At 48.6% G+C, this 26869-nt stretch overlaps 1 protein-coding gene across 3 annotated transcripts in view; it reads right to left on the bottom strand.

Moving 5' to 3' along the window:
* Positions 1–5826: 5826 nt before the first annotated feature.
* Positions 5827–26869, bottom strand: part of LOC144770818 (uncharacterized) — a 220203-nt gene continuing 199160 nt past the window's right edge. The window contains exons 8-10 of one of the 3 annotated variants that reach the window (XM_078655587.1): positions 7468–11685; positions 6913–7429; positions 5827–6615 (exon numbers count right to left, since the gene is read on the bottom strand). The gene's annotated coding sequence lies outside the window, so the exon portion shown is untranslated. Of the gene's footprint in view, positions 11686–26869 lie in introns of all 3 variants that reach the window. The other 2 variants (XM_078655586.1, XM_078655588.1) reach the window with 2 other exon arrangements.

Genomic DNA, 26869 nt, shown 5'->3' with positions numbered 1-26869 from the left:
ATGGAGGTGGAGGAGGAGGAGGAGGTGGCAGTGGTAGAGGAGGTGATACATAGAGGGAGCACTGGTGCCCAGTCTCTATGTTTGACCTGTTGAAGGTTCCTCCTCAAAAAACAGTTTTCTTTTCTGAGGTAGAGTCAAAACAGGTTTTACCGAGGTGGCTTTGCTGAAATCTTTCCAGTCAGGAGATGAAATGAGTCTCTTCTACCTTTTATCCAACTCTTCCTGCAGTCTCGGGAGGGCTAGTGGTTCCAAGTCATCCGACAAGGTCATCGAAGCAATCTTCAACATTAATGGTGGCCTTCAAGTTGAGGACGGCTTGGGTGCTGGCATCGAAGGGGCCTTTGGCTTCAGGTGGAATCGAGGCTTGTAAGGGATCTTGGGCTGGACGACTATGGATGGTAGACGCTCTTGTATGGGTCCTTTGCCTGATCCAAGGCTTTTGTTTGGTGCCGACCAGAACCTGAATCTATGAAGGCCTTAATGGCAGTGATGGGTTGGGCAGAGCTCAACTTCGAAACGCCTCAGAGCAGTGCTCTGCTTCTGTGTGAGGCTTCTTAGGAGGCTTAGCGTGTGTGCTGGCATCAACCATGCTCACAACCCTGGTGGAGTTCTCTGTTTGAAGGCCATTGGTTGTGGGGGGGGTCAAAGGTGCTCCTACTTCTCCAGTGGTCGAAATTCCTGGAGAAGACTACCTTTTGACTGGACGATGGTTGGTGGTTGGTGCGGTGTACTGCCTAAGGGGCCGCAATCTTCACCATCCTCAGCTCTGAAGGGGTCCTATTCACAGAAAATGTCTGGCTCCTCAGTGAAGGATTGCTGGTGCATTTTTTGGTTTGTATTAGAGGGTCTTCTTTGCCTGAAAAGCAAGACAGGCTTCGCACACAGCATTGTCGGGGTCACTGGCAATTCAGAGTTTACAGACGTTGTGACGGTGGGACCATGGGTACTTTGGGTGCCACTGGAAACAGTACTGGAAAGGCGTCCGTCCTATCACCCGGTGCACATTTTCACCGGATGGGTCACCAATGAAGAAGGGTTACGAAGACCCAAAGAGGGCGCAAGACCCTTGCCATATGGGAGTGGATAGCCAAGACTGCAAGACAGTTTTATTTAAGTTGTGTTCTTTTTGGTTTTTTCATGTTTAGATGCACGGCAATAGTAACTTCGTAGTGTAATAAGATAGGATATTTAGGCACAAGTGGGGTGTTTACTCGTTGTACAATAGGATTCATGGTCAAGAGTAGTGAGATTTTTCTGCTTTTTGTGTTTTGTAGATTTGGATGGTCCTGAGGAGAACCCTGATAACTACAGGGCTCGAAACAAGTCGACCTTGCGTCCCCCTAAAGTCAAGCCAACACAATCCAACTTTAGTGGTTATCGATATTGCACATAGAAGCTGGTGTTTCACTGTGTTGATCAATTCATAGTGCACTATCTTAGAGTCTTACATTTGTTGTGTACGGGTACGTGGTGTGCTTTAGCCCTCCTTCGGGGAGAGCCCCCTTTGCTAAATTCTATGTGGGTGCTCCCGTGGGCTTTTGTCGTATGAATGTCTTGAGTGGATGATGGAGTGGTTGTGAATGTTTAATGGATGTGAGTAGGTTTTGATTGCGTGGGTTGTCTGATAGGAAGTAAAGGATTTTTTCTAATAACATATGTCAGGGTGGTATTTCTGTGTGTTGTGAAACTGCTTTGTCATTATATTTATTGTATTTGAATAAACAAAGTTTGAAAATAAAAGAATGTTGAGAAATTGACCTTTCATTGGGACCAGTGATACATTTACATTGGACTCTGTTGTTGAAACAATTGTCAAACAAACTCAGTACTGGCATTTGTGTTCGTTAGTTTATTATTGGCTCAGCCTTTCTGAGTACAGAGTCAAGGCCCTTGGTTGTTCCTTGTGTGGTCTCCAAAGGGTGTCATCAAGGAAAGCACGGAGGACTAAGGTTTTCCCCAGTCACCCTGTGGGCCAGAAAGAAACATAGAAGCACAAAGTCTCAGAGCTCCATCAGTACTTGTCCAAGCTCGATGGCAGAAAAAAACAATCTAACATGGAGTCTGTGCCCATGCGCGTTGTCAACTAAGAGTGGAGTCAAAATGCATTCAACGGCTCGAAAGCCTTTCTTTGAATAAAAACAACTTGCATGAATCCAAGCCCAACACTAGATGGCAGGAGTATGCCAAGCTTGTGTATCTACTGCAACACATGCTACGAACATATCATTACTTAACCCCTTTAGAGCTTGTAAACAAACCTCCCCAGTGCTGCGCTGTCCATTATCCAGTGCTGAACTGGACGTCCAACGGTCGTGCGCAGCACTGGGGAGGTAGTGGCCGTGACGACCGTTGGCCGACGGCAGCAATTAAGGGGTTAAGGTTAATAACTTTTTCTTCTGATACATCTTTACGCAGCGCAGTGCCCTTAACCCCTTGGATGCGTCGGACAGCCGGGGGCCGTCCGACGTTATGGTGGGCGTGTGCGGAGGACGGCCGGGGGCCATCCAAACCACGCCCACCTTTTATTTCGCCCGCACCGCGGCGGAATTTCTGCCGCGGTTAAAGGGTTAAGAAATGAATCCCGAATGAATGCCTCCCTTAGAGGTGGGATTGAATAATGCCAGTTAACCAAGGAAACCATGTAACACACCTCAGGAAAAGTACCCCTCCATCTGTGCCTGGGCACCAAGCAATAACACTTCCCAGCACTCATTCAGGTGCTGAACACCCCTGTAGTGAGTCAACCTTTCCCTAGACTCTAATTGGCTTGGCCCAGCTTGCTTGACCAGTTCTCTTCAGATAGTATTAGAGCCTACACCAAGCCTGGGTCCACCATGCCCAATTGGGAACTTTTCACCTAGAGAGAAAATGGCCACAAGAGGCAATGTGGAGTGGCCCCCACCCTAGGACCTGCAGTTCTTTGAATTGCAAGGAAGTAACCTCATGGCCCCTCTATGGACCAATATAGACTGATCAAGCATACGAATACTGCCTGGAAATGTGGTTTTAGGTGACAAGAGGCGATGGACGCACTGACCTCTTAACTGTTTTTAACTTTATGCTGGATGAAGGCGGCATGCTTGTTACGCACTGAAGGGCTCTCTTGATGGAAATACTACCTGCTGTCAGCATCCAGGTTATGCTGCTATACTCAGACAATGTTCTGGAATGCCCAGGCCTTTCTGTATAGAAAGGAGATTAGACACTGGATAGTTTAATGAGGACCCTAGAAAAGAATGGGAATACGTTGCTCCTCTCGCGAAACTGATTGAGTCATCCGGGGTGAGAGTGATCTCCTACGCGGACGATACTCAGCTGATTTTCTCTTTTAAAGATCCCTCGCCCCTTGGTTTTACAAATTTTAGAACTTGTCTTGCCAATATTGTAGCCTGGATGACCCGTAATACGTTAAAAGTCAATACGAACAAAACTGAGGTGCTGTTTTTTAATCAAACGAGTCCCATGCCATCGGCCACCTGGTGGCCACCTGAACTCAACCCAGCGCCTCCCCCAGTCACGGTAGCACGCAATCTGGGAGTTCAATTCGACAACGAACTCTCTTTTAAACCCCAGATCCAGAAAGTCACCTCAACATGTTTTGGTAAGCTCCACATGTTAAAAAAATTGCTCCCTTTCTCCCTACGGAATCACTGAAGACAGTGATACACGCTTTAATCACCTCGCACCTGGACTACGCGAACAGCCTATATGTGGGACTTCCGGCCTACCTCCTGCATCGGCTGCAGATCGTGCAGAATGCCGCGGCCAGACTAATTGGCAAAGTCCCCTTTCAACATTCCATCTCACCCTTCTTGAGGAAACTACATTTGCTCCCGATTTCTGCTCGCGTTAAATTCAAGGCCCTGGTACTTGTTTTCATGGCTCTGAATGGAAAGGGCCCCAAATACCTCAGACACAGACTAAAACCAGTCCACTCTTCTCTTAATCTCAGATCCAACCACCTCCGTCTCATAATACCTCCTAGATTTCGACTGGTAAGGAAAGGTGGTAGAGCTTTTGCTGTAATTGCTTCAAAATTATGGAACGCCCTCCCTATTAGCCTCCGTCTCATCGACATCGAATCTCAATTCAGGGACAAACTAAAGACCTTCCTATTCTCTGGCTGCTAACTCTCCCTCAAATCTGCAATCTTAGCGCCGGGACACCCCCGTTGGGGGTAGCCGTGCGCTTAACAAATGTCAAGAATAATAATAATAAGTTGGTTTAAATAGGAGGAGGTTCCCATGATTGACAGCAACCATCAAGAGGCTTCAGAAAAACATCTCACTATTAGTTACCTACATTTGTAGCAGCGCTTACACGAAACCAGCACTAACCCCAGAAGACATAACCCAACTGCACACCTTTACCTCCTGTGTACCAGGGCTCCCATGGGGTGTGGCAAAAGTCCAGCTCAAGGTACCTGGCTGGATAAGTTAGCAGGAACCCTAAGGAATGTCAGAAGAATAAGGAGAAGACACTCCCATGGATGGAACTACAACAGTCTAGGTGGTATGGAGGGAACCTTGTTCAGGAAGTCAGGAAATGCTCCCTTCACAGCTACCACCAAGACTAACTGGTGCTGCCCACCAGAAGCTGCAAATGAAACTCAGGTAGATACTTAAAAACCTAAGAAGGGTTTGCCAGAATGGAATCATGTCTCCAAATACTGAGCAGTATACAGAATGTTTTGTCTACATGAACCAGAGAGTGGTGTCCATCTAGTGACCAAAAGACAAGAAGAATGTTTTTAAAATGTGAACAGTGCTCATACACTGGAAGAGAAACAGCGTACCCATGTCAAATGCATAGAAAAGTCAAAGGATAAAGAAAGAGCAGGGAGCACAGACGTATTTCCTTATTATATTCTGGCCAATACTTCAACCATTCCTCCTCAAACCTCATATCTTGAAGAATTTAACATGTTTCAGCTTCTTCTATGATTGAAATACAAGACATTCACCAGGACTAATATTTTCAATGACTGAGAATCAAAACAATAAAACCAAGTTACCATGGGCTAGAAATCCTAAATGGCTTTGTGTAGTAGTTGATTTTTAGCAGATATAGTTTAGCCACTTTCTACTCATGGACGCGTTACACTACTTACATTGGATTTCGAGTGGTTCAAATTCCTAAAGGGTTGATTTGGCTATAGGGTTCTTAGCATGGAGAATGCATCATATTCTCATTGATCTATTCTGTATTTACATTGAAGCGCACAATATGCAGCAGCTGTTAGTAAATACATAGTAGGTTAACGGAGCTTGTAGTTGGAATTTTAAAGGTTTTTCTGGCAATATTCTGGTTTTTGAACTTCATGCCCTTTTATGTTTTGTGAGTGAAAACTTTTAATGGCATGTTTAGTATTTAGATGAATGAAATAGTGTGCTTTATTTTGCATCAGATTTTCTAGGAGATATATACTCCACAAATGGTGCTTTGCCCCTGGAGAGGAGGGCTTTTTAGAGGCAATGCCTTCTCACAGTTCAAACCACATATGAATGAATGAATAAAATTTGTAACGCGCAAACAGTAACCCGAAGGCATCAAGGCGCCTAACAAAACAGATCAAAAATGAAATTGCTGCATCGCTACAGGTACGCTTGCGTACATATGCCTTTCTAGAGGGATGTGAGGTTTGCTTTTAAAACCCAAGGGAGCATTGAAGGCCAAAGCGCATAGTAAGGAACAGTTCGTAATAAAGCAATCTTGATAATGCTGTAATCCCCTTTTTATGAAGGAGTACGCTGAAACAATAACTTACAATGGACAGATCCTACGCCACACTAAATGCAACAGAAAGAAGCCAGAAAAAAACACCTGTTTTAAATTCCTGCCTTCAAAGGCAGCTTTTCACACTTTATTAATTTGCCATTTTAGAAAGAGTGCATGTACATGTGATTACAAAATATTCCCATAAAAAGACAGTGTTACTAAAACCCATTACAATCCTGATCTTTCGGTTCTCACAGCCATTTCTTGCTTTCTTTTCTGCTCAGTGGAGTCCTCTTCCATCCTATCCACGTGCTCACCATTGCACAAGAGAAGGACAGCACCTTTCCCTCGGGCATCCATCCTGGGACCATTTAACTCTGAACTTATTCCGTTGCAACCTAGAAGTGAACCGCTGCTGCACTTTCCATAGAAGTGAAGGCGGCGAGTGCTGGATCAGATGGTTGAATCCAACACCCTCCTGTGGTATCAGTGTTTTCACTTCCTGCAGAGGTAATAGATGCCTGAAAAATTATATTCATCTTCCGTCAGCGGTACCAAACCATCGAACTCATGCAGTGATAGAACACACCATCAAGCATATCCAAACCCCTAATGTTGTACCACACCTTCTGCATTTTCACATCCAACCCCATGATGCGGGGCCCTTCACCCTCAATTATCATGCACAGCTCTATGATGTGGTGCCAGACATCCTCAATCAGGTTAACTCTATGAGGTGGTGCCTGAAATCCACAGCCCTATCCAACCACCGTGCTGAGGTACTAGACCGGTTCAATCATCATGTCCAACCCATGCTGTGGTACTAGACCAGCTCATCATGTCCAACCCATGCTGTGACACTAGACCAGCTCATCATGTCCAACCCATGCTGTGACACTAGACCAGCTCATCATGTCCAACCCATACTGTGACACTAGACCAGCTCATCATATCCAACCCATGCTGTGGTACTAGACCAGCTCATCATTTCCAACCCATGCTGTGGTACCAGACCAGCTCATCATGTCCAACCCATGCTGTGACACTAGGCCAGCTCATCATGTCCAACCCATGCGGTGACACTAGACCAGCTCATCATGTCCAACCCATGCTGTGACACTAGACCAGCTCATCATGTCCAACCCATGCTGCGGTACCAGACCAGCTCATCATGTCCAACCCATACTGTGGTACTAGACCAGCTCATCATGTCCAACCCATGCTGTGGTACTAGACCAGCTCATCATGTCCAACCCATGCTGTGGTACTAGACCAGCTCATCATGTCCAACCCATGCTGTGACACTAGACCAGCTCATCATGTCCAACCCATACTGTGACACTAGACCAGCTCATCATATCCAACCCAAGCTGTGGTACTAGACCAGCTCATCATGTCCAACCCATGCTGTGGTACCAGACCAGCTCATCATGTCCAACCCATGCTGTGACACTAGGCCAGCTCATCATGTCCAACCCATGCGGTGACACTAGACCAGCTCATCATGTCCAACCCATGCTGTGACACTAGACCAGCTCATCATGTCCAACCCATGCTGCGGTACCAGACCAGCTCATCATGTCCAACCCATACTGTGGTACTAGACCAGCTCATCATGTCCAACCCATGCTGTGGTACTAGACCAGCTCATCATGTCCAACCCATGCTGTGGTACTAGACCAGCTCATCATGTCCAACCCATGCTGTGGTACTAGACCAGCTCATCATGTCCAACCCATGCTGTGGTACTAGACCAGCTCATCCTGTCCAACCCATGCTGTGGTATTGGGCCTGCTCTAGCATCATGCTAACCTCATGCTGTGGTAGTAGACCTGCTCAATCATCATGCCCGACCCCATGCTATGGAACTAAACCAGCTCAATCATCATGTCCAACGCATGCTGTGGTGTTGGACCTGCTCTAGCATTGTGCTACCCTCATGCTGTGGTACCAGACTTCCTCAATCCTCATGCCCAGCTCCATGATGTTGTGCCACACATTTTCAATTAGGTACAACTCCATGCTGTAGTACTTGACATTTTCAATCATCCCATCCAGCCTCCTGTTGCCACACTAGGCTTCTACCTGACTGTTGAGGTCTTGGACCCACAGAAAACTGTGCCCAATCACTGCAGAAGAAGAACAACCACTAAAGTAATGAACTCTAACCTCTTTAATGGTTTATTCAGCCCACTGCTGTGGTGCAAGAAAACAAATTAACACTAATCTATTCGGAACCATGGCCCAGTGTGTCCAGTCGCTACCGTGCTGCAGGAGCCACCCCTGCTATGTTATGTGAATTTGTAGAACACGGCTAATCACACGTGAGGGTATCCAGGAGCTAGTCCCTGCACTCATACATAGGGAACATCCGGCCAGTGCATTCTGTCCTTGCTATGCTATAGGAGCTGTGGTTGCACTAATGCACCGGGATCCACCCAGTCAGTGTGTCAACACTATCTCACTCGGTGTCACACTGCAGCAGGCATCACTGCACAAGTCCACTCTCTGGCACGCTGCTGCAGGCATCGCTGCACAAGTCCACTTTCTGGCACGCTGCTTCAGGCATCACTGCACGAGTCAACACTGTCACCCTGCTGGAGGCATCGCTGCACGTGTACACACTGTGTCGCACTGCTCCAGGCATCGCTGCACAAGTCCACACTCTGGCACGCTGCTGCAGGCATTGCTGCACGAGTCCACACTCTGGCACGCTGCTGCTGTCAACGCTGCACGAGACCACACTCTGGCACACTGCTGCAGGCATCGCTGCACAAGGACACACTGTCCCACTGCTGCTGTCAACGCTGCAAGAGTCTACACTGTCACACTGCCGTAGGCATCGCTGCATGTGTCCACACTGTGTCGCACTGCTCCAGGCATCGCTGCACAGGTCCACACTCTGGCACGCTGCTGCAGGCATTGCTGCACGAGTCCACACTCTGGCACGCTGCTGCTGTCAACGCTGCACGAGACCACACTCTGGCACACTGCTGCAGGCATCGCTGCACAAGGACACACTGTCCCACTGCTGCTGTCAACGCTGCACGAGTCCACACTGTCACACTGCCGTAGGCATCGCTGCATGAAAGTCCTCTTAGCTTAATCATGGTTTTGCAGAATTATTTTGCTTTGAGCAACTCTTACACAAATGCCTCTGATGGGAAAAACTGCTGTGAACTGTAGGACATATTTAACCTACACCCCTGTTTTCAGTGTTAAACTAGTCTCTCTTATTGATATTTACTATCGCCATTAAGCTTGTTCCTTCTTGTGCTCATAGTGCTACAAAAAAAACCTCTATGCCTTCAAAAAGCTAAGCACAGTTCTGCAATCATGTACTCCTGTTGCCATAAACCTTGCCCATGTTCTTAGAGTCTTGATCCTATTCGCTCAAGGCAAGCACACAAGGACTACAACTTCCAGAATGCATTGGTCTGTTCAATGAGAACTCTATAATGGAGCTTAAATTCCCCGCCAACATGGGGCGGACTAGCAACCCTGTCATTTGCATCTAATCGATATTCAGCATTTTAGATGCTGCGCTCCAGCTGCCTGGCCTCATATTTACCATTACATCTCCTAGTATCTGAACCCACAGACAGTGGTGTAGCCTCGCCATCTTTTTGTACTTGCTTCATGGGTTTTGCCTTCAACAAATCTACACATCTGTGTCACTGGATTTGGGTCGGTGGTAAAGCCCAACTGGTGTTTTAGAGGAGAACTGAACATCCATACCTTGGTGTTCTCTCCCTTCCTTTCTGATCCTGTCAAAGAAACAGACAACACCCCCTGCAGCTCAAGAACTAAGGAGAACCCAACCAGCACATCTCCAAACATAGCATATGCAATAATCACATCTCAAAGAACCCGAAACCCACACGAACATCTCTAAGCATCATATGAACAAATATGCAATAACCACATCTCAAAGATGCAGAAACCCAGGCAAACATCTCCAAGTATCATATGGGCTAGAGATAAAGCATATGCAATAACCACATCTAAGAGAACCACAATCCCATGCAAACATCTCCAAGTATCATATGGGCTAGAGATAAAGCATATGCAATAACCACATCTAAGAGAACCACAAACCCATGCAAACATCTCCAAGTATCATATGGGCTAGAGATAAAGCATATGCAATAACCACATCTAAGAGAACCACAATCCCATGCAAACATCTCCAAGTATCATATGGGCTAGAGATAAAGCATATGCAATAACCACATCTAAGAGAACCACAAACCCATGCAAACATCTCCAAGTATCATATGGGCTAGAGATAAAGCATATGCAATAACCACATCTAAGAGAACCACAAACCCATGCAAATATCTCCAAACATCATATGAACTACAACGAACTTATTTAGATCATCATCGAAAAGCAAACAGAACTCAAGGCCATCTCAAGAACCAAAAAGAACCAACCAGCACATCTCCAAGAACCCCAAACATCAGACTCCACTGCACAGAAAAGGATTTTAGCGTGAAAAACTGTTTGAACCTCAAAATAGGGAGCAAAGACCATGACAACAATTTACATACAACTTACAAAACAAAGGCATATGTAAAGCTTAAAGTGCAGAATTGCAAAATCAACAATCATTAACTCAAGGCACTGAGGGTAAAAGAGGCAGGGTGAGAGTATTACCAGGTTGGCACCCATATGTGCGACGCCATGCCAGCCTTCTGTGCCAAGGGCAAGAGACAAAAGAAGACCGGCCTCTCTTTCAAAGGCACTTCCTACGGTGGGTCCAGCTTCCTTTTACTACATCTCCCACGTGACCGAAGGCAGAAGGGCACTTGGATGGTCACCCAGCAGGGTTCACTTATGGAGAGAGGTGTTCAATGTCACACAGGCTTTGGTCTCAAACAGAATGGTAAACATTAGTCAGAACAGCAAGTTTAGTCTCCATGCCCATTCCATCCATGGCCTCCACCTTCCAGTGATTGGATACCATCCTAGGCTCTCACTGAGTGAGACACTAGCTCATCTTAAGGCCTGCATCTGTGATTTTCTACTAATTATGACTATAATCTGATATCCATGACTGCTGGGCCCCCTAGTGGCTGGAATGCCCTGGAGCCCTCCAGTGGCAGGACAACTATACCTACATGTGATGAGCTCCCTTGAGTAGACAGAATGGAATATCCAAATGTAGGAACCTCTTCAGCCACAACATGGATGGAGTGGTACCTGACCCCTTCAACAGACTGGAAATAGTCATCCATGTCTGGAGAAGTGGTCTAGTGGTCTGTCCATACGAAAGGGCCCCATCTAAAGACAGGAGTGGTATATTCATCCATTAATAAGGCGGAATTATATACCCAGGTGTGATAGAGATATACATTGATGTGGCTGGCTTTCACTCTTGACTGGAATGGGAATGTCCTTGTGCAGAAGGATTCCCCACACCGTCGACCCATCTATGGTGGATCCCTCTCATGGTTGGCTGGAATGGGTTGCACCAGTGTTAGCCCCCCCTAGTGGCTCCATTGTATATTGGTGTGGAGGTATATTGGAATGATTTACGCATCAGGGCTCCAAGTGGCTGGAATGCTGAATAGATATGTACTGGGCCTCTCTAATAACTCGAATATTATATGCATGGATGGTCCATACCAGGTGGTAATAAATCCCCATGTGATGGGCTCCATCTAGAGACTGGAAAGTTGAACAAGGGAATAGAGCTTTCAAAATAGAGAATTCCTCAGTGCCGCACTATTTATCAATTCCTCTGTGTATCTGTATAATCCATAAAAAGATGATCTGAAGCATAGATTTCCATCACCAGGTGGAGAATCACTCAATTTTCTGGATATTTTAATTGAAAAGCTTATCCGCCCTCTATGTAACATCAGGGGCAAAAGTAGCCAGAAACTGAATCAGGTCGCTCTGCAAACGTAGCCAGGATGTGGTGCGATCTCGAAGCAAAGCAGGTCAAATCAATGTTCGATTCTGCCAATAAAGAGAGAAAGTCAAATTAATTGCAAGCTACACTCACAAGGCAGACAAGATGGAAGTAGAGGTAGCAGACACAAACAAGCAATTCTTTTTTCTAAAGTACTAGCTCCTGTCCCCTTCCATGTGTGACAACCCCAATGCCCAGTCCACCTCCCCTCAAACCGAACTACTGCAATACCCACAATCAGCACTGTCAAGAGTCTGAGCATCTCAACCAACACCCTGAAACCTTCTACCAACAACCGGTCCACCTCCCGCTAACAACCTGACACCTCCTTTCCCTAGTCCGACCATCTCTTCCCAACCATCAAACCTCATATGCAGGACTACGAACAAAGCGTGTTTGTGAAAATGATCTTTGCTTCATTAATACTCTTACCTGTATGATATCTGAAATCTTTAACACATGAATTCCTACAGATCCATCCGAAAGCCAATGCCCCTTCTAGCACCCAGTTACATTTGGGATAAATACCTTTTCTAATGATTAGCTCAGTATGTTGACACGCTTTGAAGACCACTGACCACTAAGCTACCACCATGGAAACAGGACAAAATGACTGCTGATGTCAAGACAGATTTTAATCTCCTCACTCAATGGCTGGTTGTTGATGGGCAGAGAATCGTTGTATAGCATTATTTCCTAGGAGACTGTTTTGAGGTTTATAAATTCTCTTGGCTAGTCAAAGATACAATGTCAGCACGATGCTTTTACAAGATTTCACAATTCTCAGGTAATTTGTTACTTTAGCTTTTATTGATTGTTACTGAAAATTAACATCCAGTCCAAGCCCTGACTCAGTCTTAATGAGTACCCTATAAAAAAAATGATGGATGGAATGCTTTAATTCATTGCAGTCACCGATAATTACTTGGGCAACATCCCAGTCCATCCGTTCGGGCAGAACTATTCTGATTGGAGCAAGGTAAAGTCTTATTTGCATATAGCAGGGTCTAAACTGAGGTGACACGGTGTGCAAAACAACGATTGGGATACGGCCTGAGCAATTACCAGTGTATGAGATAATTTCAAGCTTTCCCTCTATTACTATTTTTTGTACACTTTAATGCGTTTCCCTAAGTTGGACGGGTATGCCAAGACGTGGGTACGGTGCACACTGTCACTGGAAACAAGCTTTACCCAGCGGATGAGTCCATAACTAGGGCGAAACTGGTCCTGGATTGCTCATGTTCCGGTTCAGGGAGGACCTGGCTTGGCAGTTCGGGATGCACTGTTCCAATTAGAGTCGGGTGAAGACTGATTTGCATAATGCTGGGTCCAAACTGAGGTGACAGTGTGCAAAAGAACTATGGATTGGGATGTGGTCCAAGTAATTACCAGTGGCTGAGATTATTTCAAGCATTCCATCCAACACTGTTTTGCATGCTTTAGTCATTCCGAATAATTGCAGGTTTAGGACATAGGTGATGTGTTTCGCTCCAGCCATGGACCGATGAGGATTTTTAAAGGCTAATTTGTTACAATATAATTTAAATAGAAAAAAGAAACAAACAACAAATAATAGCAGGCAAAAAGGATACAATTCACACAGGTGAAAAGACCTATAAAAGTGTCATTACTTTCAAAGATTAACATGGGTTATATCCATTTCCACATATTTATTTGAACACACAAGAAAAACAAAACCAAACGGCACATGCAAGATAAAACATATTCAGTGCTTAGTTTGAAAAAGAATAAGTGTCAGGTCCAAAGGCCACTGGCTCTAATGAAGGTCAGGGTTGCCAAATACCAAGGCTGACTAGTCTTGATTCCACACTGTTATTAGACCTGCACTCCTTCTGTATACAAGAATTTCAAAACTCTACTCAAAATTAAATTTGGTAAGGGAGTCCCCTGCTGTGGGTCGTCCCCACAACCCTGTCTGAAAACTGCTCTGCCTATGCCTGGAAGACTCCAGGTCTGCAGGGTTCTCTACCTTAGTCCCTGAGGGTTTCTTTCTTATTATACACATGTGTATGACAGTTAATTCCAAAGTTTGCGAAAAATGTAACTAATTAAACAAAAAGTTTATTCATACAAATTTATATTTTAATTTTTTAGCGTGCAATACTCATTCATTCACAAATTTTTAAATTACATCAAAATATCTATCAAGTGAAATACCACTAACTGTGGTTTAGAAAGTCAGTTCAAGCAATTCAAAATTAAAATTCCTAATGCATTTCGGGTTTCTTTGAACCCTTCTTCAGGGTTTTTTTTGTGAAATTTAAATCAAGAACGATCCGTAATTTGAGATTCCAAGGCGTGGATCTGAAATTGAAAAAATAATACAACACAGTATAACAATATGCATTGTATATACTCTGATCTTTACATGCTTCACTATGTAGAATTCGCACATACAACTGTTCATGTCTGAAAAATTGGCTTATTTGCATGCGTGGATTAGTGTGTGACAAAATTGGTGATGATCGTGAAAAAATTATTCCAAAGCACCCCCCTGTGAGCGTAACGTATATGATGAAGTGAGTCATAAAAAACCACTTAGACACAGTGGTGTTTACATTCATGTATTCACTTGTAAATCGGTAGTCAGCGCGAGAACACTAACCCACGTCCAATGTTATTCCCCTATCCGCTCTTTGCAACAGAAATGTGAATTTTGTAACAGTGCTTACGTGCCTCTAAACCGGATATATGACTCCCTGTGTAATCTATGTATCAAATCTTACCACGCCCTTAGTGTTCCTCAGAAGTCTGACTTTTCCAGAGACTTGCTCAAGTGAACGTCAAGGAAGGATAATCACTGGCTCGTGTGTCCAACGATTTGGCTGCATTATTCAGTTGCCATCCTTAAACCAAATAGAAGCACAAAGAACAAGTTACTTACCTTCGGTAACGATATATCTGTAAGAAACAGTAGTTAGTATTAGATTCCTTACCTTAGAATATCCCCAGGCGTCAGTCTGGATCCGGAAACTTTTGCGTAGCAGTACCCCTGCGCGTCGGTAGGCGTCGTCTGCAGGCGTCCCCTGCGGCTCCGCGTCGTCGGCGTCGTGCGCCGTGATGACGTCGCTGGAGTATATAGACGCCGCCTCCGCGCGCTGACGTCAGTTCTTTGCACACAGCTTTTCCGCGCCAGAACACGCAGAGCCATGTGAGAACTAACACTGGTGCCATTTGAATCTAGGGCCCTGAAAGGGATGTCCTTAACCCTAGGTATCAGTTTGCAGAACGGGGAGGACGGGTGGGGCGGTAAGGAATCTAATACTAACTACTGTTTCTTACAGATATATCGTTACCGAAGGTAAGTAACTTGTTCATCTGAAAGAAACAGGTTAGTATTAGATTCCTTACCTTAGAATAGATACCCCAGCAATACCAACCCCGGAGGTGGGTCTGCGAACCAATACAAACCTACACCAGAAAGTCCTGGAGGCCCGAACGGCCAAAGAAGCCATCCCTCCGGACTTGACTGTCCAGGCAGTAGTGCCTCGCAAAGGTGTGCAGCGAGGCCCACGTAGCCGCCTGGCAAATGTCCTGCAAAGGGACTCCCCGGCCCAGGGCAGTAGTAGCCGCCGTGGCCCGAGTGGAATGGGCCCTCAGCCCAACAGGAGGCTCCTTCCGAGCCAAAGAGTAGCATGCTTTGATGCACAGGACGACCCACCGAGAGATGGTTCGTTTCTGTACCGCCCTTCCCTTCTTCTCACCCACGTAGCCAACAAACAGTTGGTCATCCACCCGGAACTGGCGTGTGCGATCCATGTAAAATGAAAGCGCACGTTTTGGGTCCAGACGATGGAGCCGCTCTTGATCCTTTGAAGGATGCGGAGGCGGGAAGAAGGAGGGTAAGGTGATGGACTGCCCGATGTGAAAAGCAGAAACTACTTTGGGCAGGAAAGAAGGCCTAGTCCTAAGAACCACCTTGTCAGGATGGACGGACAAGAAAGGAGGTTTAACAGAAAGAGCCTGGAGCTCACTCACTCTCCTGGCAGAGGTGATGGCAACCAGGAAGGCCGTCTTTAAAGTGAGAAGACGGAGAGGACAGGAATGAAGAGGCTCAAAGGGAGCGCACATCAGGAAAGTCAGAACCAGGTTCAAGTCCCACTGAGGCATCACGAACGGAGTTGGGGGATACATGTGCGTGATGCCCTTCAAGAATCGTAACACAATAGGGGACTTGAATAAAGATGGCTGATCAGGTAGCCTCAAGAAGGCGGAAAGGGCAGAAAGATAGCCCTTGATAGTGCCCAGAGCAGAGCCCTGCTGGGCAAGGGAAAGGAGGAAGAGGAGAACCTCAGACAGAGGGGCAGAAAGGGGATCCACAGCCTTTGCTGTGCACCATGCCACAAATCTGTTCCACCGGCAGGCGTATACCGACTTTGTGGAGGGACGCCTGGCTGCCAGAATTACATCACAGACTTCAGGAGGCAAGTCAAATGGCCTCAACTGCCGCCGCTCAATCTCCAAGCATGGAGGTGGAGACTGGACAGGTTCGGGTGGAGGACCGTCCCCTGCTGCTGCGACAGAAGGTCCTCCTGAAGGGGCAGGCGGATCGAGGGACCGACTGTCATGCTGAGTAGCTCGGGATACCAGTATCTTCGAGCCCAGTCCGGGGCCACAAGGATAACTTGGGCCCGGTCGCGCCTGATCTTCTTCAGCACTCTGGGCAGAAGTGGTATAGGCGGAAAGGCGTACAACAGACCGCAACTCCACTTGCGCCGAAAGGCGTCGCCGAGCGAGTGCCGTCTTGGAAACTCTAACGCGCAGAACTGATGACATTGCGCGTTCTCTTCTGTGGCGAATAGATCTAACCAAGGCTCTCCCCATTGCTGAAAGAGGCCTCTCGCCACGTCCGAGTTCAGACGCCATTCGTGATCCACCGAGCACCGACGGCTGAGTTCGTCCGCCCTGGCGTTCAGAGAACCTGCCAGGTGTTGAACCGTCAGAGTCACGCCCTGACGTTCCAGCCATTGCCAGAGACGCAGAGCCTCCTGGCAAAGGGTCCACGACCCCACACCGCCCTGTTTATTGCAGTACCACATGGCGGTGGTGTTGTCCGTGAACACCTGCACTACACTCCCGTTGACAAAGGGGAGGAATGCCTTCAGTGCTAGGCGAATCGCCCGCAGCTCCAACAGATTGATATGGAGCCGGGACTCCGCCGGAGACCAGATGCCTCTGATCTCCGCCTCTCCCAAGTGGCCACCCCAGCCCAGGAGGGACGCGTCCGTCACAACCACGTGCTCCGGTTGGGGAAGGGAGAGGGATCTGCCTCTGACCCAATCGCGGTCCGTAAGCCACCACTGCAACTGTCTCGCAGTGCCCTCCGAGATCAGGACATGGTCGGATAGGTTGCCCTGATGCTGGGCCCACTGAAACTTCAGGTCCCACTGCAGAGCCCGCATCCGCCACCTGGCGTGATGCACCAGTAGGATGCAGGAGGCCATCAGCCCCAGAAGCCGCAGCGTCAACCTGACCGAAACCCGGAATAACGGCTGAAAGATGGGAATCAGAGCCTGAATATCCCGGACCCGCCGTTCCGGGGGATAAACCCGAAACTGCGCCGAGTCGAGAACCGCTCCGATGAAAAGGAGCTTTTGAGAGGGACACAGGTGTGATTTCGGCACATTGATGGAAAACCCCAGCTCGTGCAGGAGGTCTGCCGTCATCTGAAGGTGGTGGACGACTGTCTGGGGCGAGCCCGCCTTCAACAACCAGTCGTCGAGGTAGGGGAAGACTGAAACCCCTAACCGGCGCAGATGAGCTGCGACCACCGCCATCACTTTCGTGAACACCCGTGGGGCACTGGTAAGGCCGAATGGGAGCACGATAAACTGAAAATGCTCCTGGCCTACCGTGAACCGCAGGTAACGCCGGTGGGCCGTCAGGACGGGGATGTGAAAATACGAATCCTGCAAGTCCAACGCTACCATCCAGTCTTGAGGGTCTAGAGCAGCCAAGACCTGAGCCAAAGTCAACATCTTGAACTTCTCCTTCCGGAGGAAGCCGTTGACGTTCCGTAGGTCCAAGATAGGACGGAGGCCTCCTTTGTCCTTCTTGGGCACCAGAAAGTAGTGGGAGTAGCAACCACACCCTACTTCTGGCCCAGGAACGCGCTCGATGGCCCCCTTGGCCAAGAGGGCCGTAACTTCCTCCTGCAGAAGTGTCAAGTGGTCCCCCGACACACGGTGGTTCTGCGGTGGCATGGCTGGAGGAGTGGACTCGAAGGGGAGGGCGTAGCCCCTTCGAACGAGCTGCAGCACCCACCTGTCCGATGTTATCGCGCGCCAGCGGGAGTGGTGATGGCGAACCCTGCCACCCACTGGCGTCACGTGAGCCCGAAAGCTCGGACTAGGAAGGCTTGGATGCAGCAGCGGGGGGAGGCGTGGACTGACCCCGCCGCTGGCCTCTACCGCCACCACGGCGGAAACCACGGCCGCCACCGCGCTGGGGAGCGTTCTGCGGCGCGTGGCTGGCAGCACGCGTGGGACCGCCCCTCCCTTGGCCACGAAAGGGGCGAAACGAACCCGTCTGCTGGCGCTGGGTCGAAAGACCCAAGGACTTGGCCGTGACCCTGGAGTCCTTGAAGCGCTCCAGCGCGTGGTCCGCTTTGTCACCAAACAGGCGACTGCCATCAAATGGCATGTCCATGAGTGTATTTTGGACGTCTGGCGAGAAGTTGGCAGATCTCAGCCAAGCATGGCGACGAATCGCCACCGTCGTGGACATAGCCCGTCCCAGCGAGTCGGTCGTGTCCAGACCACAACGGATCGAGTACCGCGCCGCATCCCGGCCTTCAACCAAGGCCCGGGTGAGCTTGTCCCGCACTTCCTGGGGGCATTGCGGCAAACACTCCTCGACCGTATCCCACAGGGAGTGGGTGTAGCGGCCCAAGAGGCACGCGGTATTACAAGACCGCAGTCCAGCGCTCAAAGAGGAAAAGACCTTTTTACCAAATTGGTCATACCGCTTTGATTCCCGATCGGGCGGAGCCGACGGGAACGCGGACTGTGAAGTGGAGGCCTGGATCACCAGACTCTCCGGGGAGGGATGGGTGGATAGGAAGGCAGGGTCGTCCGAGCACGGACGGTGACGCCTGGCAACGTTCCGGTCAACCGGTGCACCGGAAGCGGGCCTGGACCAGGTGCCCAAAAGGACATCCGTCAGGGCCTCATTAAACGGCAGCAGAGGCTCCTGGGGGCATGACTGCGGTTTAAACACTTCGGTCAGAATGTTCGGCTTGACCTTCGCGACAGGGAGCTCAAGGCTCAAGGCCTTGGCAGCCCTCATCAGGACCACCGAATAGGCAGCACCTGCCTCAGACGCCACAGGGGTCGGGGAGACAAACCCAGGGTTGGGCGACTCGTCCAGGCCACTGGCATCACCCAGATCACCTACCCAGTCCACATCATACTGGCAGGCACGGGATAAAGGGTCCTCAGACCCCTCCCAACCCTCTCCATACTCGTCCTCATCGCCGTATTCTGGATCGACGATATAGACCTCGGGGTCAATGGGCCCCATCGGCGCCGGATCCGGCGTCCGACGACGCCGGTCCGACTCCGCGTCAGGAGTCAGAGGGGGAATGGGGGTGGCGCCGCGTGGCGTCGGCGCCGGGGACCCGACGCCGGCCGGAACCGACGGCGGAGTCGCTGCACCGCGCGGAGGCGGTACCACGGGTTGGCCCAAAGAAACCGACGCCGGAGAGGCCGGTAGACCAGCCGGCGACGAACCTGAGGGGCCCAGCGGCGCCGGGGCCGGAGCCACCGGCGGCGTCGAGGCAGGAGCACCCGAACCGCTCGGGCCCCCAGACGGGACCGACGGGCCCGCAGACGCCGTAGGCCCCGCCGGAGGAGACCTCGCCCTCATAGCTATGAGGAAGGCCTCGATCTCCTCACGCGACGCGCCTTCCCCAGGGACCGACGGGTATGGGGCAGACGGCGTCGGCGACCCACGCGGGCCCGCGTGGGTGGGGCCACCTGAGCCCCCGGCCGCATCACGCGGGCGTCGGGGGGAGTCGGGGGTACGATGACGACGCCCCGACTTCTTACGCTTACCTGACGAACCGGAGGAATGGTGGCGACTCCCGGAGCGCTCATGGCGGCTCCGCGATCGTTCCTTCGACCGCTCCCTCGACCTCCGACCGGACCGGGACCGCTCTCGACGCGGGGCCGACACACGGAGCTCGAGAAGCTTGCGGGACCGCTCCCGCCTAGCTTTACCAGTCAAGGCCCGACAGTCGACGCAGGACTCCACGTCGTGGTCCGCGCCCAGACACCGGAGGCAGAGTCGATGGTGGTCGGTGACCGACATCAGGCGGTCGCACTCGTCGCAACCCTTGAAACCGGGCATCCTACCGGCACCGTAGAAGATTAAGTAGTTAAGAAGAAACTTGGTCAAAGACCGGAGTACTGCTCTTCGGATCTGCGCTAACTGGCGCGGAAAAAAGAAGAACTGACGTCAGCGCGCGGCGGCGGCGTCTATATACTCCAGCGACGTCATCACGGCGCACGACGCCGACGACGCGGAGCCGCAGGGGACGCCTGCAGACGACGCCTACCGACGCGCAGGGGTACTGCTACGCAAAAGTTTCCGGATCCAGACTGACGCCTGGGGATATTCTAAGGTAAGGAATCTAATACTAACCTGTTTCTTTCAGATAGTGACAAACAACTAACTAAAAACTTATACTTGTTGTGTTACCTCACTTCGGTGAGCCCGTTCACGGTGTTCAGGAGCTTTCCGCGTGCCTGTGCCCAAAAAGTATTCCAAAACCTGAAATTCAGGTGACTCAGTTTAGTGCCTGATCTTACTTATTGTAAAAATGTTAGAACGCACTAATGGCGTTTCGAGCCTACCTTCCGTTGGTTTTCGTTGACGCGGAATAAGACGTCAGTGGTTCCGGTGTAAACATCCGGTGTTGCTTTGCTTTATATTTCAAAGGCCGGGGAGTTGAACAAAACTTTATTAGTTACGCTGGTAGAGGACACGTTTACATAACGCGTGTCACTTAAAGTGTGAACTGCTAAATTAAGGATATGTTGTTTAACCTGCTGAACTTAAGCAAATCAATGAATAGTGGTGATAATGATGTATCAAAATTTGACATGCGCGATTCTGCTGCATATCACGACACATGTCTCTAAATATCCCTTCATCAATAAAGGTCTGTGTAATACTTTGACCCTATAACTTTATTGGTCACACGCGAGAAATACCTGAGAAAATATGCGAAAAACTGAAAGATCTCACAATTATACATCTATTGCATGAAGTATGTCACTGGTGATTATATTCATTGTGCGTGATTTGCCTGAGGTAGCAGATGTGAAAAATAATCAAAATGATGATGTGGTGAAAAAATTTTGATTTGTATGTGCCAATCCTTTACAATGGTACATGACCCTGTGGTCTGGTTTAGTATTGTTACAGTAACGCGTTGCAATTAGTACATTATACATCTGGTACAGTCAATTACCCTGACCATATGTTGACAGTGAATAATGAACATCTAATCGAGAAATGTCAGGATTATGCGTGTTAAAAATCCTATGATCTTTGCCAAAATCATGGCAATGCCTTTATTTACATCATGTGGAACCCATAGATGACTTGACAGGAAAATGCTACTTACCAGTATGCATCTGTTCTTGGCATGTAGAGCTGCAGAATTGCACACTGTGCATAGATGGCCACAGAGTGTTGGGCCCGGATGTTTGCAGTTTGTTTTTGTTGTAGAGAGTCTTTGGAAGTCAAGGGATAGGTGATTCCTCCCTTGGGTGATACTGCGCACCCGGGACTCATGGTGCCTAAAGATTTTATCCAAAATGTCTCTCTTCTGGCTAGAAGAGTGTTGAACTCCTTGCCTGCTGTGAACTCAACCTTTTCTAAAACTGTGAAACGAATCTGCGGAATATTGTGTGACTGTTGTATCCAATGTGTTGCCAATCTAGATGACATGTGATGATTGCGTATTGTACTTTTATGTTCTATGATCCTTGTTTTAATTTTTCTGGAAGTTCTGCCCACGTATACCAACCCACATGGACAACGGATGGCATAAATTACTCCCATGGTGTTGCAATCTGCGTTATGTTTCAACTTGATGGTTTGACCTGTTTTGGGATGTGAGAAAGAGTTTCCGATTATCACATTGCTGGACTGTCCACAATTATAACATTTGTTCATACCTTTATATCTGTGATGACTGGGTGCTTGTTTGTGTTTCAGTAGTTCTCTTAGATTCTTCGACCTGGTATGGGCAAAAATAGGAGTGTCCTTAAATAAATCCTCAAAGTCTGGTTCATTTGAAATCATGTCCCATCTTTGACTTATGATCCGTTTGATAATATTGACTTGAACTGATTGTTGAAGGACAAATACCATACGCTCTTTCATGTGTTTTTTTTTTTTAAGGATTCAGCAGCGTTGTTCTATCCATTACTGCTACCTTTTCTAGGGCTTTCTCCAGTACTTCCTCGGGGTATCCTCGCTGTTTGTATCGCTCTATTTGCTCTTGTGTTAAGTCTGCGCAACATTGGGAGTACTAAGAGATTCTTTTTATGCATATCAATTGTGATGTGGGTAAATGATCCTTAAGCGTTCTGGGGTGTGCACTGGTGTAGTGCAGAGCATTATTTTTTATTTTATTTTTTTTTGAAAACCTTTATTGTGCACAAAAAGAAGAACAAATACGGGCCTACAACCATCGGGTCGGCCACGGGACATTTAAGCACAGACGCGATCAATGCGGTTCCACTGCGGCAGTAGGCAAAATAGCAGCAAATAATAACAGTTACACTGAATGGAATCATGCCGTCAAGGAAAAGGAGCATTGAAGGTTAAATTTCTAAGATTAAATCAAAATATAAATCAGTAAAGAATAGAGTCAAGAAGAACTGAGTCCGGACATTAGTTACATAACAGGAGCAGGCGGCATAAATAAGGACAACATTAGGAAAAACACCCCGTCAATATGGCCGTACCCTACAAAACAACAGAAGCTGCAGTCCACATGTACGTACCACCCTCAGCGCCACCCACTCCCTATTAATCCATGTTACATACCCAGAACTGAAAACCAGAACAGGAAAGCGCAGAAATTAGAGAAATAAGGCCCATAGAAACTAAAGAGGAAAACTAAATCTACCCCCCCACCCTACAACAATCCGGAGGCTACGGCCTACCCCCCCCCGGCAAAGTGCCTGTCGCCCAGTAAAGTACCCGAAATATAGAATAAGAAGAGAAGAGAAAGAAGAAAAGATAAGAAAATAAAGATGTTCACACTTGAAATATCGGGAGGAAGAAAAGAACAAGCTAATCTACCCTTCCCAAAAGAGAAAAGAAAGGAAAAGAAAAAGAAACGGGGGAGGAGCCCCAACATTAACAAGACACCCGGTCCTCCAGCCATGTATAGTTCCCTGTACCGAATGAAACAGTAAAATCGAAAAGTACTCCACCAAAAGGAGAATCGAATCAGATACATTCGGGTCCCCGAGGCAATACTGGGACGATCACCCCGGCCATAAGGGCGTTAACAGGATACGCAGAGTCCCACCCCCTGTGCGAAAATACCAGGACAGACATCAGGAGCCGAACAAACGTGGGGAGCTACAACCACTACATACGCCAGAAAGGCTGCACAGTTCGAAATCATACCAACTAGTCAAACAAACGTGAACCCTCAGAGATCCCCAACACTAATCAGGCCGCTAGCGGCCACTACATCATGACGCCCAGCAAAAGCCTGCTCCAGTCGGATCAGAGGGACAAGATGGCCGCCATAACGAGAACGCAGACAAAGGAGAGCAAGATGGACGCTACCCTAAATAAATAGTCCCCCTGCCACAACAAACTCCCATAACCAGCAGACAGGAACCAAAGAAAACGTGACGGAGCCGATAGCCCACAATATATCAGGGTAGCCAGTAAATGGTGCCAACTGTGCCATTGACAAGGGTCACAATACCCCGAAGGACGCCATGATCGGAAAGCAGAACTACTACTAGCAGTAGTAGAGACAGATGGGGGAAAACAATATACACCATACTTATGATCCATGCAACCAATACGTACAACATTCCAGCCTCGGTCCCCACCAGGCAAAAAATAATACAACCAGGAAGTCGTCTAGCCCTGTCCCAATCTCAGGAGCCCCCCCGTTCCCAGCCCACGATGAATGCCACCTCAATCACTACCTCCGACCCCGGTCCATCTCATCAAAGTAGCCCACCCGCAAGGCAGTCCTCAATAAAGGAGATTGTCATAGGAGGCTCGGGCCCATAGCACCAGAAGCACACAGTGAGACAGGATAACGTTATGCAACAAGCAATGGTACAGAGAGCAGAGTCATAACAGCCGGAGCACCCCGTTAGTGACATAGAGAGTAAGGAAGGAAATCTAGCCCTGGAGTCTCATCAAGGAGCGAAGAGGAGGAGGGCCACATCACAGACACTCGGACACCGCCAGCACCTCAGACATTCTCCGCCCCAGTAACACTAGCAAATAGTTCCGTCAAAGAACCACCCATTGGGGAGAGTAAGCAAGCAGTATCCCTTGTGAAATGCAAAAGTCAGGTCCCTCAAAGCCCACACCCACCAGAATAGCAATGCAACGGGGGGATCGTCTAGCCCTGGCCCGACCTGGGATACATTCGATCACCCAACCAACTTGGCAGTCCGAAATAGTACGAGTCAATGAAGAAATATGTCCACTCCGAGGATGGGGGAGGTGCACAATCGCTGAGAGAACATCGCCTGTCCCCCGTAGTTAGTAGTCCCTCAGTAAAGCGGTCCTCCGAGGTATACAGGTACCAAAAGTCACGATACGGGGAAGACAAACTGTTCAAGGAAGGAGCAGGGGACAGGGCTGGGGAACATGTCAATGGTGAAAAACACAGCGAAACCGGTACACGAGGCAGGCAGCCAGTCGGAGAACAAAGGGTAAACAATGTTGCATCAGCAGTCCTGACGGGCGGCAACAGTTCCTCAAGAGCCTCAGCACTAGTTCCCGCAGTCGCTACAGTAGCACCAGGAGACAGTGAAGGGCTGGCAGACTGCAGCAAAGTCAATTCCGAACCCCGCCGGGGGTGGACTCCCTGCGCCCGGCTCACACCATGGACACAAGCATCAAGTGTCCCGAGCAGCACATTGTAACCATTCCGCATCTCCGATTGCACAGCAGCCAGGAGCATCATAACATCCCTGTAGGTCCATACCGGCTGTGAATCACGTAGGTCCGCAGTCCCAGAGGAAGAAGCAATTACGGCCCCCTGCGCGAAGGTATACTCGCCCTCCCAAAAGGAAAGCACAGTGGTATCCCCACAGTGCCGGAGATCGGGCACCGCCATCTTGCCCACAGTCCACGGGGTGCTGGGAGGGGGAGAAACGAGGGGTCGCGGGACCCGATCAGGAAGCAGTTGTTGACCCTGTAGCAAACCGTACCTCCTCCTGTATGCCACGAAAGCAGAGGACAGCCGGTTGCGAGGGAGACGGACAGGACCGTGAGGAGCTCACCGACAGCAGGCACATCAACAGGGAAAGCCGACCAGCATCATGGCGGCCACAAACAAAGGAGATCGTGCAAGTCGTCCCACAATCGTCCCGGTGCAGCTCCGCGAGCTCTCAACAGGGCCGCGTCAGCGGGTGTAAGCCAAGCAGCAGCCGGGAGAAAACACCCCCGTGTGATAGTCAGCCGCCGCTGCAAAGTAAGTGTCGCGGGGCAAGCGAGGTCCGGCAGGCGCCGAGGAGCGGACAGAGACCCAGGGCAGAGGCGATCCGACCAGAAACACAGGACTCCGGGCAGGCGGAGATATCCGAGGGACACCGTCAGGATCGGCGTCGTGTTCCGCACACCGCAGGATAAGGGGTCCGCAGGAGAAAGGGCAGGATGTAGGCGCGGGTCTCTAGAGCCGGCGGAGCCGAGCGACCACACGTCCGCTCAGGTCGCCATCTTGGCTCCTCCCCCGTGCAGAGCATTATTGACATCTGTTGGTTTTCGAAAGACTGTGGTGGAGATACCTTATGAGGTTTTGTGAATTTCTATGTTTAGAAATTAAATCTGCTCTGTTTGTATATTGTACATGAATTTGATTCTTGAATTCTTCTGATTAATCTCCAGTATTGCGTTTTCCAATTTTATTCTGGTCCCTCTCCACATGATGAGAATATCATCAATAAATCTTAAAAACAAAAGCGTGTGTATTTTCCAGATCGGATTGTTTAAGATGTGTTCTGATTCAAAGTGGGCCATGAAAGTATTTGCGTATGCTGGTGCTCCCGGAAAGCCCATGGATGTTCCCGTGCGTTGTAGATAGTATTCCATCTTCCAGGAAAAGTAGCTATGGTACAATGAAAAGTGCAGTAATTCCAATAACAGAGTTCCTAGATCTTGGTCCAAACCAGAGTTCAACAATCTCCACTCCATGGCCTCCAGGCCCTCCATGTGAGCAATAGATGTATATAAGGCTACTACATCTATGGTACAGAGTAAGGTATCTTCCTCGACCAGATGACTTCCCGCTGCAAGTTTGAGAAGACAATCTGTAGTGTCCTTAATGTAAGTAATCCAGGATTGTACTAGCGGTTGCATGTGATGATCTATGAAACGTCCTACTGGTTCATGAATGGAGCCGCATCCTGCCATGATGGGTCGAAATGGTGGATTAGTTGAATGTTTATGGATTTTAGGTAACATATATATATATGTGAGTTATCTGTGGTGTGGTAGGTGAAAGGTATTTTCAAGTATTCGTGTTTATCAATCCCTTTTCTTCAGCCTTGGTTATGATTGCCTCCAGAATCTTTGTGAACTCATTTGTGGGATCTTGATCCAATCTGATGCATGTTTCAGTGTCGAGAACATGTTCATCCACTTTCTGCTCATAGAAGCTGGTGTCCATCATTATAAGAGCCCCTCCTTTATTCACTGGTTGAAAGGTGATCCGAGTATCTTGTCTCAGGTCGTTTAAAATCCTCCTTCCTTCTGCGATAAATTTGTCGTTTTGGGTTTGTGGTAGCTCACTTTTTCCAAGTCTTTTTTAACTAGTATTTCAAAATTATCCAGTGTTTTGTGTGATGTCGGAGACATGAACTTGCTCTTGGGCTTGAAAATTTCAGGAGTAGTATTACGGCCAGTGTTATCAATCGTTGAAAAAAAACATTTTACTCGCATTTTTCTCAAAAATTTAAAAAGAGCTATTTCTGTTTCCAA

The sequence above is a fragment of the Lissotriton helveticus genome, chromosome 7 (genome assembly GCF_964261635.1).
Source record: "Lissotriton helveticus chromosome 7, aLisHel1.1, whole genome shotgun sequence".
Classification (NCBI taxonomy): Eukaryota; Metazoa; Chordata; class Amphibia; order Caudata; family Salamandridae; genus Lissotriton; species Lissotriton helveticus.
The sequence above is the reverse complement of the archived record's forward strand: the minus strand, read 5'-3'. Positions and strand labels throughout refer to the sequence as shown.